Source organism: Oryctolagus cuniculus, chromosome 4, assembly GCF_051225735.1.
Source record: "Oryctolagus cuniculus isolate XC-2025 breed Fujian yellow rabbit chromosome 4, ASM5122573v1, whole genome shotgun sequence".
NCBI lineage: Eukaryota > Metazoa > Chordata > Mammalia > Lagomorpha > Leporidae > Oryctolagus > Oryctolagus cuniculus.
Window position 1 is genome coordinate 134,431,144 of NC_142870.1, and position 13,345 is coordinate 134,444,488.

Sequence of the window (13,345 nt, forward strand, 5' to 3'; positions counted from 1 at the left end):
AGATTGAGTGATATGATGTTCTGTACCCTCATGTTGGTAGTAGTTATCATGTAAATATGGGAAAATTCCTACAATGGTATAGAAAATGGCATTTTTACATACAAAAATTTTAAAAGTAAAATTAGAGGGATATTGAACAGTTTTGAGTATAATTTCTGTTGCTTTAGATAGTGTATCTTTAATACATAAAAACAATTTTGATACATATTTTATGTTATTTATTTACTTATTTTTAAAGATTTATTTATTTATTTGAAAGTCAGAGATACACAGAGAGAGGAGAGTCAGAGAAAGAGAGAGGTCTTCCATCTGATGTTTCATTCCCTAATTGGCCACAATGGCCTGAGCTGCACCGATCCAAAGCCAAGAGCCAGGAGCTTCTTCTGGGTCTCCTATGTGGGTGCAGGAGCCCAAGGACTTGGGCCATCTTCCACTGCTTTCCCAGGTCATGGCAGAGAACTGGGCCAGAAGAGGAGCAGCCGGGACTTGAACCAGTGCCCATATGGGATGCTGGCACTTCTGGGCAGGGCGTTAACCCACAGTGCCACTGCGCTGGCCCTAAAGCCAGATATTTAAACCCATCCTAACAACTAAAATCCGATTTCAAAATGGAAATAATTATTGCTACTTCTTTTTTCATATGCAACTCATAATGGCTTTTCAGATGAGTATTTTAAAACATGTAAAGGCACTGAAGTCTCCAGACACTTGCTAATTTACGAAGAATGAAGTGACAGTGTTTCTAGAGTACACCTGACATCTCCTGTGTTAGCCACTTTGGTAATCAGCACAGTGCTCCACATGCAACAGTAGGAATAAATAATGTTTTCTTGCTGTTTCTGCTGATAGGCAGACCTTGAAAAAATAACAATCAAATAATAGGGGTTGTGTTTGGTGGTTCTCCTAAGGCAAATGTGATTTGTATAGCCAGCAAATTGTTCAATTATTAACGTGTGCATACAAGTGAGGGGACTTAAGAATGTTCATGGAAAATAGAATTAAAAGATAAATTTACTTTGGTGCAAAAGTTTTTGAAATTTATGCAGATTATGGGGTCTTCAATAAGTTCATAGAAAATGCATATTATGAAAAAACTAAGCATGGGTGTCAAAATTTTTACATCAGAAAAATCTTTTCTTTGAATTCCATGTTTCCATGAGCATTTTAAAATTGTTACTATAAAGAGAACGATTCATGTATTTCACAGATAAAAATCTTAAGAATATAATGATAACTTCCTTCTTCCTTCCCTCCCTTCCTCTCTCCCCCCTCCCTCCCTCCTTCCCTCTCTTCCTTCCTTCCTTCTTTTAATTTTTGCCATAATGTATTTTGAATTTAGAACTTAATGATACACTAAATAAGGAGGTCAACAAGTGGAAAGTTTGCAGGAATACAATCAAGGGCTATAAACAAGCATCAAGTAAAAAAATGTCAATTTCATTCATACACAGTAAGCTTTTTTTTGTACTCTATATAATCAGACTCTAAATCAGAGAAAACATAATATCTGTGTTTTGGGACTGGCTTATTTCGCTAAGCATAATGGCCTCCAGTTGTATCCATTTTGTTCCAAAAGATAGGCTTTTTTTTTTTTTTAAACGGGTGTGTAGGATTTATTTTCTTTATCCAGTCATCAGTTCATGGACAACTGGGTTGATTCCAAATCTTAGCTATTGTGAATTGAGCTTCTATAAACATGGAGGTACAGATAACTCTTCCATATACTGATTTCATTTCCTTTGGGTATATTCCCAGAAGTGGAAAGTCTAGGTCAAATTGTAGATCTATTTTTAGATTTCTCAGGAATCTCCATACTGTCTTCTATAGCAGTTACACTATTTGACATTCCTCTGTGAACTTTTTGAAGTCCTGTCCTACATATTTGAATGCAAGTAGTCAGACTTTCCACTCTTAAATTTACCACAATCCATACCCTATTGCATCAAGTGAGGTATACAGTCAATAATTTAAGATTCCTGCTGGGCCTTGGTAAAGGTATTTGAATTTACAAAATCTGAGACTTTCTACTACGTTGAAAATGTATTCTGTGAGTTTTTAAGAAAACTAGAAGTTTGCTACTTCTTAAATAGGGACAAGTTCATAAATTGAAAGCAACTCACTTTTGGACTATGCAATGAATTACTTTTTTTCATATTGAAACTTAATTTCCCTCTGCATCCATTTAGTGCTTTATTAAAAGTGTTTTGAAATCTATTACTATGTTTACAGCATGTACATTTAAAAAAAGATTTATTTATTTAAAAATCCAAATTACAAAAAGGGAGGGAGGACTGGGGAGGAGGAGAGATGAGAGAGAGAGAGAAGAGAGAGAGATGGAGAGAGAGTCTTCCACCTGGTGGTTCACACCTGCAAAAAGCAACAGCCAGGACTGGGCCTGGTCGAAGCCAGTACTAGGAAATCATGCCAGCTCTCCCACCCAGGTGCAAGGGCTCAAGCACTTGGGCTATCTGCTGCTGTTTTCACAGGCACATTAGCAGGGAGATGGATCAGAAATGGGGCAGCCAGGACTCAATTAGGAGCTCATACGCGATGCTAGTGTTGTGGGCAGTGGCTTAACCAGTTGAGCCACAACGCAGGCCCTTATATGTACATTTTTAAGAATGCTGTTTGCTATAGAACATTTAATCCTCTAAGAATATAATTTCTGTTTCCTGAAAACTGCTTATTTTTTGATCTACTGGAATTTTAAAGTCCATAACTGCACATGGTTCCTTTTCAGTTTGAGTGTCAGAAAACTTTGAGTAAGATCTGTAGGTGGCCTTCACACTGTCTTTTTTCTAGTGTATTTTCCCTGATTGCTGCATTTTACACATCTCTTTCTTGATTTTGTGACTTAATGTTATGATATCATATTTGAAAAAATAATTATCTTTATAAAATTTGGAAGATGGTTGTCAAATGCTAAGAGTAACTTTTTTTTTAAAGATTTATTTATTTATTTGAAAGTCAGAGTTACACAGAGAGAGGAGAGGCAGAGAGAGAGAGAGAGAGAGGTCTTCCATCCGCTGATTCACTCCCCAGATGGCCGCAAAGGCCGGAGCTGCTGCAATACGAAGCCAAGAGCCAGGAGCCAGGAGCTTCCTCTGGGTCACCCATGCGAGTGTAGGGGCCCAAGCACTTGGGCCATCTTCTACTGCTTTCCCAGGCCATAGCAGAGAGCTGGATTGGAAGAGGAGCAGCCGGGAATAGAACCGGTGCCCATATGGGATGTCGGCGCTTCAGGCCAGGGCATTAACCCGCTGTGCCACAGCGCCGGCCCAAGAGTAACTTTTAGGAGATGAGATAATAGGTGATTTATGTTTCCATCTTTTGAATTGATTTTTTTTGTTCCTTTGTGGGTAGATGATCTTGTAGAACCAATACATATTTTGAAAGACAACAAGTACAGATAGATAAATTTTGTCCATTTTTTGCTTCTCTGTATTAAATGTGATTAGATTGCATAGGATTATTTAGAGACCTATCTTCTCTACTTTCAGACCAAGTTTATGATATGAATATTATCACATGTGGGTTGATTATTGTGGCTATACTCCTGCCATTGTCTATGATTCTCTATTGGCAAGTGCTTTGGATAGTTTTCATCAATCATTCCATTCTTCTACCTTTTCTTAGAATCTGACACCAGCAATATTCATACCTAATCCCCTCCTTGGTTCAGCCCAAGTAAAACTTTTTTTTCTTTCTTTTTAAAATTTATAGCTAAAGATAACAAAAATGTTTTTCTCAAATTAAAAAAATATTTATTTGGGAGGAGAGAGAGAGAGAGAGAGAGAGAGAGAGAGAGAGAGAGAGAGAATGTTCCACTCTCCCTTTGGAGTGCATTGTCTCACTCTCCAAATGCTCAAAATGACTTGGGGGTCTGAAGCAAGGAGTTGGGAACTCAACCCAGATCTCATATGAGGGTGGCAGAAAACCGATTACTTGACCATCACCTGCTGCTTTCCAGGGTTTGCATTAATAGTACGCTGGAGTCAGATATTGAACCCAGGTACCCTAACTGGCATGTTAACAGCTATGCCAAACACTTGCCTACCAAGTAAAACTTTTATTGGAAAGCTTTCGCTTTTTTTCCATGGTCCATTCTCAGTTGCTGCCGTCCGCTTTGTTTTTTTGCTATTCCACTCGAGTTATATGGCTGGCAAGCTACCTCTTGTTCCTTTCCTCACCTTCAATTTGATAAAAACTGGATTTCTTTTTGCATTAACTTAAAAAGGGTATTCAATAAATGGGTTAAGGACAGTTGGAAGTTGGTGTACTTGTGATAGTGAGTGATATTTTTCCCTATACCAGGTTTAAAAAATTCCAAATGGATTCTAGGTTAAAAAATGAAGACATACTCTGAAAGGAAGATAGTACAGGCAATAAATTGGTTTCTGGATAGTGATGGAGTTTCTAAGCATAAAATAAAGGCTGAAACTATTAAAGAAAAAAAGAGCAACAGTTTTGAAAATGTGAAAATTGGTTGTTAGTGTTTATGAAAAAGCAAAACCCCAAATATGTAAATGAGATTATGGATTGGACATTGAAAGTGGAGCCCAGTGGTGAGGGCTGTGGGAACATGGCTAAAGAATCGCTTCTTGATTGAAAAGATTTTGTAGATACTGGTGTTTTTGTGTCCAGCTAGCAAAACTAATTAGTGATGAACCTTACTAGTGATGATGGATTGTTTACTTTTTTTGTTCTAAGACTTCAGCTGGGTATCAGAAATGCCTACAAATTTTCCTTTGAAGTTATTTTCCTCCTAATCCTCTTCATAAGATTGATAGTAGCATATTTTCATGAGACAGTTACATTTTATGTAACCAAGTGATAATATAGGAAAAGGGACTTTTTAAAATAATTAGTATTTGTAGATTACATTAGTGTATGTATGCCCCCTTCCCCTAATGTTTTTAGAATTGTCATCATATTTGAAGTTTGTGGCTTATTTGTGTGAAAAGTGGTATTATCATTTTAGATAAAAAAATGGAAGCTCAAAAAACTTTCATGAGTTGCCCTTAATGAGGAAAATCTGAATATGGAAGTCAAAGATAAGAACTCTGGTTCTAAATCCCATCCTGTTCCTACATGGATGATGCTTCCAGATATTAATGGAGGAAGCTATCAATAAATAGATGGAATATTTTCTTGTGCTTGTTTGTAATCTGAGGGCCTGACTTCTGTAATCAGTATCCATTGTTTTACAGTGTCCTATTTAAATTTTATTTCAGTGTTAACTTAATGACTCTTTGTGGGACTATTGGTTTTGAAAGACCAATAGCTTTCTTCATATCCCTGCAACTGAGGTGAAACACTGAATAACAGCAAGTAACAGCAAACTCTTTGGTAGCACTTGCCATGTGGTGTTTTCATTTCATGACTCTCTAAGGATGATCTATACCATTCCCATTTTACAGATCAGAAAACCGAGGCACAGAGGACTTGCCCATGGTACACAGAAGCCATTACTTCATAACTGTATGTACCTTCAACTTAATTTTCTGTAGTTTCACATGAAAGAAAGTATCTTACAGCTTAAAAGATGGAGGCAATATTTCCAGCATTTACTGTTTACTCTATGCACTAAATGTCAGTTTATATACAGGTAGCTCTTGCTGCTAGCAGTAGCTTTGAAACCTCTTATTGTAATCAAGAAAATATTTTCAAAATCTTTCCACAGTTTATATATATACAGTGAGAAATACTTTGCACTTTGAAAATGTGGGATGAAACAAAGCCAGGTGCTGTTGGCTTTTATGTGAGGCAAGGAAAAGGGTGATGTGAGTCCTTTTCTTAGATTTTTGAGTGAAACGCTTTTTCTCTTAAAGCCGTTGTCTCTTTTTTCTTTACATAAAATGTATGCATATCAAAATGCTGGCTGTGAAATATATTTGTGGTCACATTTGCAACATCATTGAACTTGTGCTATTTAGTGACACATTTTAGATGTCCATGACAAAACTGATGCTTTTCGTCCACCAGAGCTACGGAATAATTAATCGGAAGCACCACTGGGGAAGGCCCCGCCGCATTCTGGGTTGGTTTGTAAAACAGGCCTGGGCGAGGGGCTCTCAGCAGGCCTCGTCACGTTACCTGTAATTTTTCACATGCGTATAGTTCATCACTGGTGACATTCTGGCTTTCAGATCAGTCATCTCTTAGGACTTAAAATTGATATATCAGTCTCAGCATAAAATGCTATCATTCCCGTAGACCAACTGTTTACCGGAGTATAACTCCTCCTGTGTCTCATTTCATCACACTGTTCCACACTGTGATGTTTCAATGTGAAATGAAGTTTTTTCATGCTGTGCTTCTGAGTAGAAAAAAGACAGAAGTACATGTATGATAAATGGTGACGATTCCAAGATAACCCTTCCAAAACAATACAGTGTGGAAGCATTGTATATTATACTTGCTTTAATAATTTAATGCATAAATGTGGCTTTTAAACTTTTATAACAAATACTATTTATGTGGCAGTGAGGGGAAGATCAATTGTATTTGCAGCGAATCACTTTATCTTCTAACTTATTTAGGAATTAGCAAAATACCACTGCTGTCGAATTGTCATAGTGAAATATCTATGGAGACTACACTATTAGTAAAAAATAAAATTACCATCATGTTTTTCAATTGTACATATATTTATTTACAGTTCTGTAAGAGAGGGAATTCATTTACAATTTTATTAAATCCAATTCTATTTCTTTATGTGGAGCTCAGGACCAAATTCTGGCTTCTTTTAGCAACAATAGAATTTAGGAGAAACACCTTGCTTAATTCCCTTATTGTTGTCTGAAAGATGCTGTAGTGTTGGCATTCTTTCTTTGGCCACAGAGTGCATTTTCTTTGCGGCTCTGAGTGTGGTCTGGCTGTGACATCAGCATCCCACTGATTCCTAGGGCTGATTCCACTGATTTGGCTGACTGGCCTGGGGTCCATATAGTTCCTTCACCACTCTAAAAGCTGTGCACTGGCAGAGGATGATGACATCCCCAGGGAGACCAGAGCCACTTAATTTTTGTCAAAATGGGAATGATTTCTTCCTTTTAGCATGCCTTGATTCAACCTGTGATGAAAAGTCTGATACACTGCTTTAAAGTGAATGGTAAAAGTGTTTAACCAAAAATAGGCTCAAATTATGCCTTCAGTTTGATGTAACATTGCAAATACTCAGTATTTTCTCTGAAAAATAACATTTCAGCTGGCACTTTTAATTCATTATTCTGTCTTCAAAATCTTTGCTGTACATCTTTTAGAGTATTGTGTTGGAAATGATTACGTATTGTAAGATAATATCCAGCCACTAAGCTTTGCTAACTGATGTGCAATCAGTAGTTGAATAACAATGAATGAATAAGTGATTTCAAAGAGATGTAAAAGAAAATCAAGAAAATGTTTTTTGGGAAAATATATTTTTATGAAAGTAATTTAGTCAACAGGTGATTATTTCTACCTTTTGCAAAAATTTTGGAAATATAAAAGTAATTGATTTGGTTATATTTTCTAGTGTGAGGCAATACAGACACATATGTGCAAGAAAATAGTTCTGAAATTATTTGTATAATTGACCTTTATAACTTGGGGATTAAAATTATATTGAATCCAGTACTCTTAGTAGATGAGATATTCTGGTAGTATTTTCTTAAAATGAGCACACTGAATGGGAGTTACCACCAGAAAAGTTGAGTTAGATAGGGCTTACATGCTTTGTGTATTTGTTTAAAAATCTATTACTCAAATAAAGTAAAGCTGACATTATGAAAGTTTTCTTTTCAACTTGCAAGATAAACTTACTCAAATGTAACATTTGTTTTGTAAACAGAGTATTTTGTAATAATAGGTATGTCAAGAGTTATTCTCTTAACCTGGCTCACATCTATTATTTTAGAATATTTTCAACAGCAGCTGTATTTTGTAACCTCAATTCAAATTGACCTGTTTTAATTAAAAACACTTTTAAAGAGACATTGTTGTTTAGAGCAGTTTTAAGCTCACAGCAAAGTTGAGTGGAAAGTACAGAGTTCCCATATGCCCCAGTCCCACACATCCACTGGCTCCCCCACTATCAACATCCCACACCAGAGTATTGTTTGCTCACAGTTGATGAATGTAATAGCTATATTTTTAATTCTGACACACATAAGTAAATTTTATTATGCAATTGTCCGTGTGAGAACCTATTAAACTATGAGAGGGAGCTTCAAAATAAATAATTCTGGAGAAATTTAAGCAATTTATTAACTTGTTATATCCAACTAAGGTCACTAGGATGCTTATTTCTACACATTCAAACTGTATGTGAGTATTGGTTGCTAAGATACGTCAATAAGTGACTTGTTATGCGAAGGAGAGAATAAAAAGGAAAGCTCAAATCTTGCCCTCCAGTCACTGCAGTGAAGATTTCAGACCGGAAGAAGTATTTGTTAGGCCTTGAAAATGTATGTAGATTAAGGTATGCATAGGGTTGCTAGATAAAATAAAGGATAACAATGGATAATTTCCGTTATATTAAACTTGCCCGTTGTTCATATGGAATTCAAATTTAATTGGCAGTGCTGGATTACTTTCTGCTGAAGCTGGCATTTCTAGGCATAGGGCACATTCTACTCAGAAAAAGCAATGTTCAAAGATACAAAGGAAAAGAATGGTAGATCCATGTTCATCTCAGAGTGCATACAGAACAGAATACATGTTTGAACATCAGGAATGTTTTGGGTTGGGTGAAATGAAGTAAGTTAATAATTGCTCAGGGACAACAAAAATATACATTGCAACTACCCTAGACAAATAGGAAGCAGTAATGCTGAGACCTTGAAGGGCAGTGGAACCCATAGCTCACAGGTGTTAAAAGGAAAGAGGTGCTTGGATACTCAGGATAGCTAGTGAGATACTGTGCAGCAGCTGCCTCAGACAGTAAGATAACTGTAATTTATGGAATATCGAGTGACCTAATATTCAATCTTTTGTGAGAATAATTCTTCAGTGACTGTAGCTTAGAACATGATTTAGGATTGTGAAAACCCAGGCATATGCTCAGCAGTTTTCCTAAATGATTCTCAGAATGCTGGCAAACAGTCATCGCGTTATTACTGAGTTCAGGGATATTATTTCCAATACTATCAAGACACAGACCTGGCCACATTCAAGCAAAATATAGTAGAGGTCAAAGAAGGTTTTCATCATATATTTGTTTATTAAAATTAGTCTGGACATGAATGAGCAGTATCCTCCACTACATCTAGCAAAGCCCTGAGTTAGGTAGAGAACATAAGGAAGGCCTGTGCCCAATGTGAAAAGGAGAATTTAAAGTTTCCCGCATGATCTAAAATAATGAAATGCTAAAATATGAATGAGTCTATATTTAGATGTTAACAATTCACATTTCAGTCAATAGTTAAAAGGCTTAAAATATTATTTTAATTATGAAAAGTTTCAAATACTTAGGAAGTAGAGAGAGTAATGCAATTAAATCCCTTATACCCACAACCCAGTTTTAGCTATGATCAGTATTTGTCACATAGCCTTTATCCAGCTTTTCTTCTCTTTGCTTTCCTTTATTGAGATCTTTAAAAGCAAATCATATGACTGACACTTAAAAAAATCAGCTAATTGGATACACAACAACAAATTGACAGGGGTTTATAAGTAGAATTGCAAGATGTAAATGATTACTTGGATTTTGTTTGTGTAGATACAGTTTGAGACCGAAAAAGATATATTTATATGTTGAAATAATCATATATTACCTTAGTTAAATCCATAATGTTCATGAGGAGTGTTGAATTACTAATCTTTTGCATTTGAATGCTATTTAATTGTACCCTCAAAATCTTACCTTTTATTAGAGCTGTATGCATAAAAAGCTCTCAAAACTTTAGACAGGTCTATTTTACCCTGCTTCAGAGGACAAAAAAAATTATAGTGATTTGGCTATACTTACATAACAATGCAATATTATGGCCTGGAACAGAAAAAGGATTTTATTCTGTTAATTTATCATTTGGTCTCCTAAACTGTTTTTCATTTATAAGAAATATCTGCCCAGATTGTCATGTTATAGTTAAATTTTATATTTCATGCGGGAGCAGAAGGAAGCTTTAGCAAAATACATTTTTTTGGATAAGCAGAATATATTTTAAAGGTTAGAAGAATTAAGATGAAAGAGTAATATATGAGTGCACAAAGATAAATATTCTGTCCTTCAAGGTTATTTTAACTGAATTAGAAGATTATTTATCCTGGTACTGTATTCTGGCAGAGGGCTAATGGAGGAATGTGGTCATTCCCTGTTGTCTTACTGAAGTTTGTAACGTTCTGAAAATATATATGGAGAATACTGGGGGAGGGAGGAAGAGAGAGCAATCACATCTATATAACTTTTATATAGTAGGTAATTATAATAATCTATTTTATCATTAGTTATTCTCATTAATCTCTTTATGACTGGCTTATAAATTAAAGTTCTAGACTCAGCTTTGGCCTGACCTAGCCCCAGCTGTTGCAGCCATTTGGAGGAGTAAACTAAGAGGTAGAAGATCTCTCTCTCTGTCTCTGCCTCTGTCTCTCACTGTCATATAGAGTTTCAAATAAACAAAATACAAAGTAAATATTTTAAAACAACTTGTGGTTATGTCTGCATAGGAAGAAATATAGTTTATCTGATGCTGAGGGCTATCCAGTGCATTCACTGGGGTTCTTGGCATGTATCCACTGCAGACAAAAGGGAGCTACTGCAGGTATTATTATTAGAGACACATAAAATGCGTCTACTCGTATTTGTTCAGGCCACCTCAGTCTATAATTTGAAGGCTTTCTGTACCCAGAAGATCCTGGATCTTTGCAAAGTTGGTTCCAACTGTCTCTGGAAGTCTCCATGTCACTAACCCAACTTGTTCCTGATCAGATCTGTTGCACTATCAAAGGGCATGACTACCATTTTTCTTGGTCTTTGTGCTGTTGTTGATTTCGTTTTCTTTGCCTGTATACCTAACAGAAGGATGGCTGGATCATACAGCCATCTATTATAATTTTGTGAAGAGTCTCCATATTGTTTTTAATAATGGCCTTGTCACTCAATTTTTAATAGATATTTGATTTAAGTCTGTATCTAGGCTATAGAGTCTCTCAACCATTCTTGTCTAACCAATATTTAAAATAAGTTTTGCTTTTTACCCTACTTAGAAATTTTGTATTTCATACAAAATACTGCTGTCTTTGAGATAAATGAAGACATAAATTAAAATTTCCCAAATCCAGACCACCACTATTAGCAGATTGATAGTATTTGTGGTATTTTGGTATATTTTGTAATATTTGGTAGATATTACAGAACAAAATTTTTAGAGTCAGAACAGTATTTTATTATATGAATATGAAATTAATTCCTTGCTTCCTTTTACTACAAGAGATTTCTTTCTATTTTGCTTTTCTCCTACTAAAAATAACAAACTTCCAATGAAAAATTTTGCATATGCATCTTTGCATTTTTGAAGAGGAGTTACTGAATTGCAGACCATGAAAATTTGTATTTTTTTTTTTTGACAGGCAGAGTGGACAGTGAGAGAGAGAGAGAGACAGAGAGAAAGGTCTTCCTTTTGCCATTGGTTCACCCTCTAATGGCTGCTGTGGCAGGCACGCTGCGGCTGGTGCATCGCGCTGATCTGAAGGCAGGAGCCAGGTACTTATCCTGGTCTCCCATGGGGTGCAGGGCCCAAGCACCTGGGCCATCCTCCACTGCACTCCCTGGCCACAGCAGAGAGCTGGCCTGGAAGAGGGGCAACTGGGACAGAATCTGGCGCCCCGACCGGGACTAGAACCCTGTGTGCCGGCGCCGCAGGTGGAGGATTAGCTTAGTGAGCCACGGCGCCAGCCGAAAATTTGTATTTTTTGATACTTATTGTCTGTTGCCCTTCAAAAAAGTTCTGGCAATTGTCACAAATTTGAAAATCTTTGTGAATAATTTATAGTTTGCTCACTTTTCTTTTAATGTACTATTGGTTAAGTGTTTCTGAGAGCATTTTAAAAAATATTAATTTATTTATTTGAAAGGTAGAGTTAGAGAGATGGAGAAATAGAGATCTTACATCTGGTGGTTCACTTCCCAAATGGCTGCAATAGCCATGGCTTGGCCAGGCTGAAGCCAACAGCCAGGAGCTTCACTGGGGTCTCTCACATGCGTGGAGGGGCTCAAGCACTTGAGCCATTCTCTGCTGCTTTCCCAGGCCATTTGCAGGGAGCTGGATAGAATATGGAGCAGCTGGGAATCAAATCAGTGCCCATATGGGATGCTGGCACTGCAGGTGGCAGCTTAGCTCACTGTGCCACAGCTCTGGCCCTGAGAGCATCTTAAATATTAAGGACAATTTTGCTTCATTGTCTATATTGCAAATAGATTTTCTTTTAGTTTGAAATGAAAAACATGCAGAAGTTTGAAAAGTTTATACTGACAAATTGATCGTTCTTTTACTTCTTAGTTTTTTGATAGCCTTCTCTGTTATCCAAGTGATCCAAATATTCATTAGATTTTGTCTGTTTTCACATTTTACACAAAGATAAATATTCTGTCCTTCAAGGTTATTTTAACTGAATTAGAAGATTATTTATCCTGGTGCTGTATTCTGGCAGAGGGCTAATGGAGGAATGTGGTCATTCCCTGTTGTCTTACTCAAGTTTGTAATTACTTTGTCTTGAAATTTCTACTAACATTGTTTCCTCTCCTTTGGAGCCAGGCAAAAATGATGAGAATTCAGCCAAGATCACTGGTGTGGCTCTGCAACTCCAATACTCTTTTGGGGTCTTGGTTGTCCTTGCAACTATTCTTTCCCCATTCCAGTGGCTTCCTTGTTAGATTTCCATCAAAGAGTCGTAGAATTTCTCTTCCATGACCATCTCAAGGTCACTGGGCACAATTGGATGTGTTTGAATCCCATTTTGGTCTAAAGCTGGAGCTCTTCTTTATTTGGAAAGGTGCTAAAAATTGAGAAACAAAATTCATGTAGAACTGATTTTGATATAGGTAATATCTGTTGAGAGAAGAGTATGTGAGAAAAATTCTGAGAAAAATATTCACATACTTCAGAAATCAGGTGTGTGTGTGTGTGTGTGTGTGTATGTGTGTGTGTGAATATAAGCAGGATGTCACAAATCCAAGTACTGAAAGAGGTCAGGAAAATAATGTAAATGAATGAAATAAGACAGGAGAAAGACATCAAAGATGGTAGGGGCTGTGTTGAACTGTGAAACACAAGCCCATGATAAAAGGGTTCCAGCCAAATGTTTTCAAACAAGAAGATTAATCCAGTATTGAGAGAACTTCCAGCACTTCACAAGAACCAGC

The 13,345-nt window shown here is 36.5% G+C and overlaps 1 long non-coding RNA gene across 1 annotated transcript in view; it reads left to right on the forward strand.

The window, feature by feature from the left end:
- The window catches only part of LOC127482870 (uncharacterized), a 265,120-nt gene that overhangs the window by 154,239 nt on the left and 97,536 nt on the right, over positions 1–13,345 (forward strand). Inside the window, exon 2 of the long non-coding RNA XR_011388174.2 lies at positions 5,421–5,481. This is a non-coding gene — a long non-coding RNA (uncharacterized LOC127482870). The remainder of the gene's footprint in view (positions 1–5,420; positions 5,482–13,345) is intronic.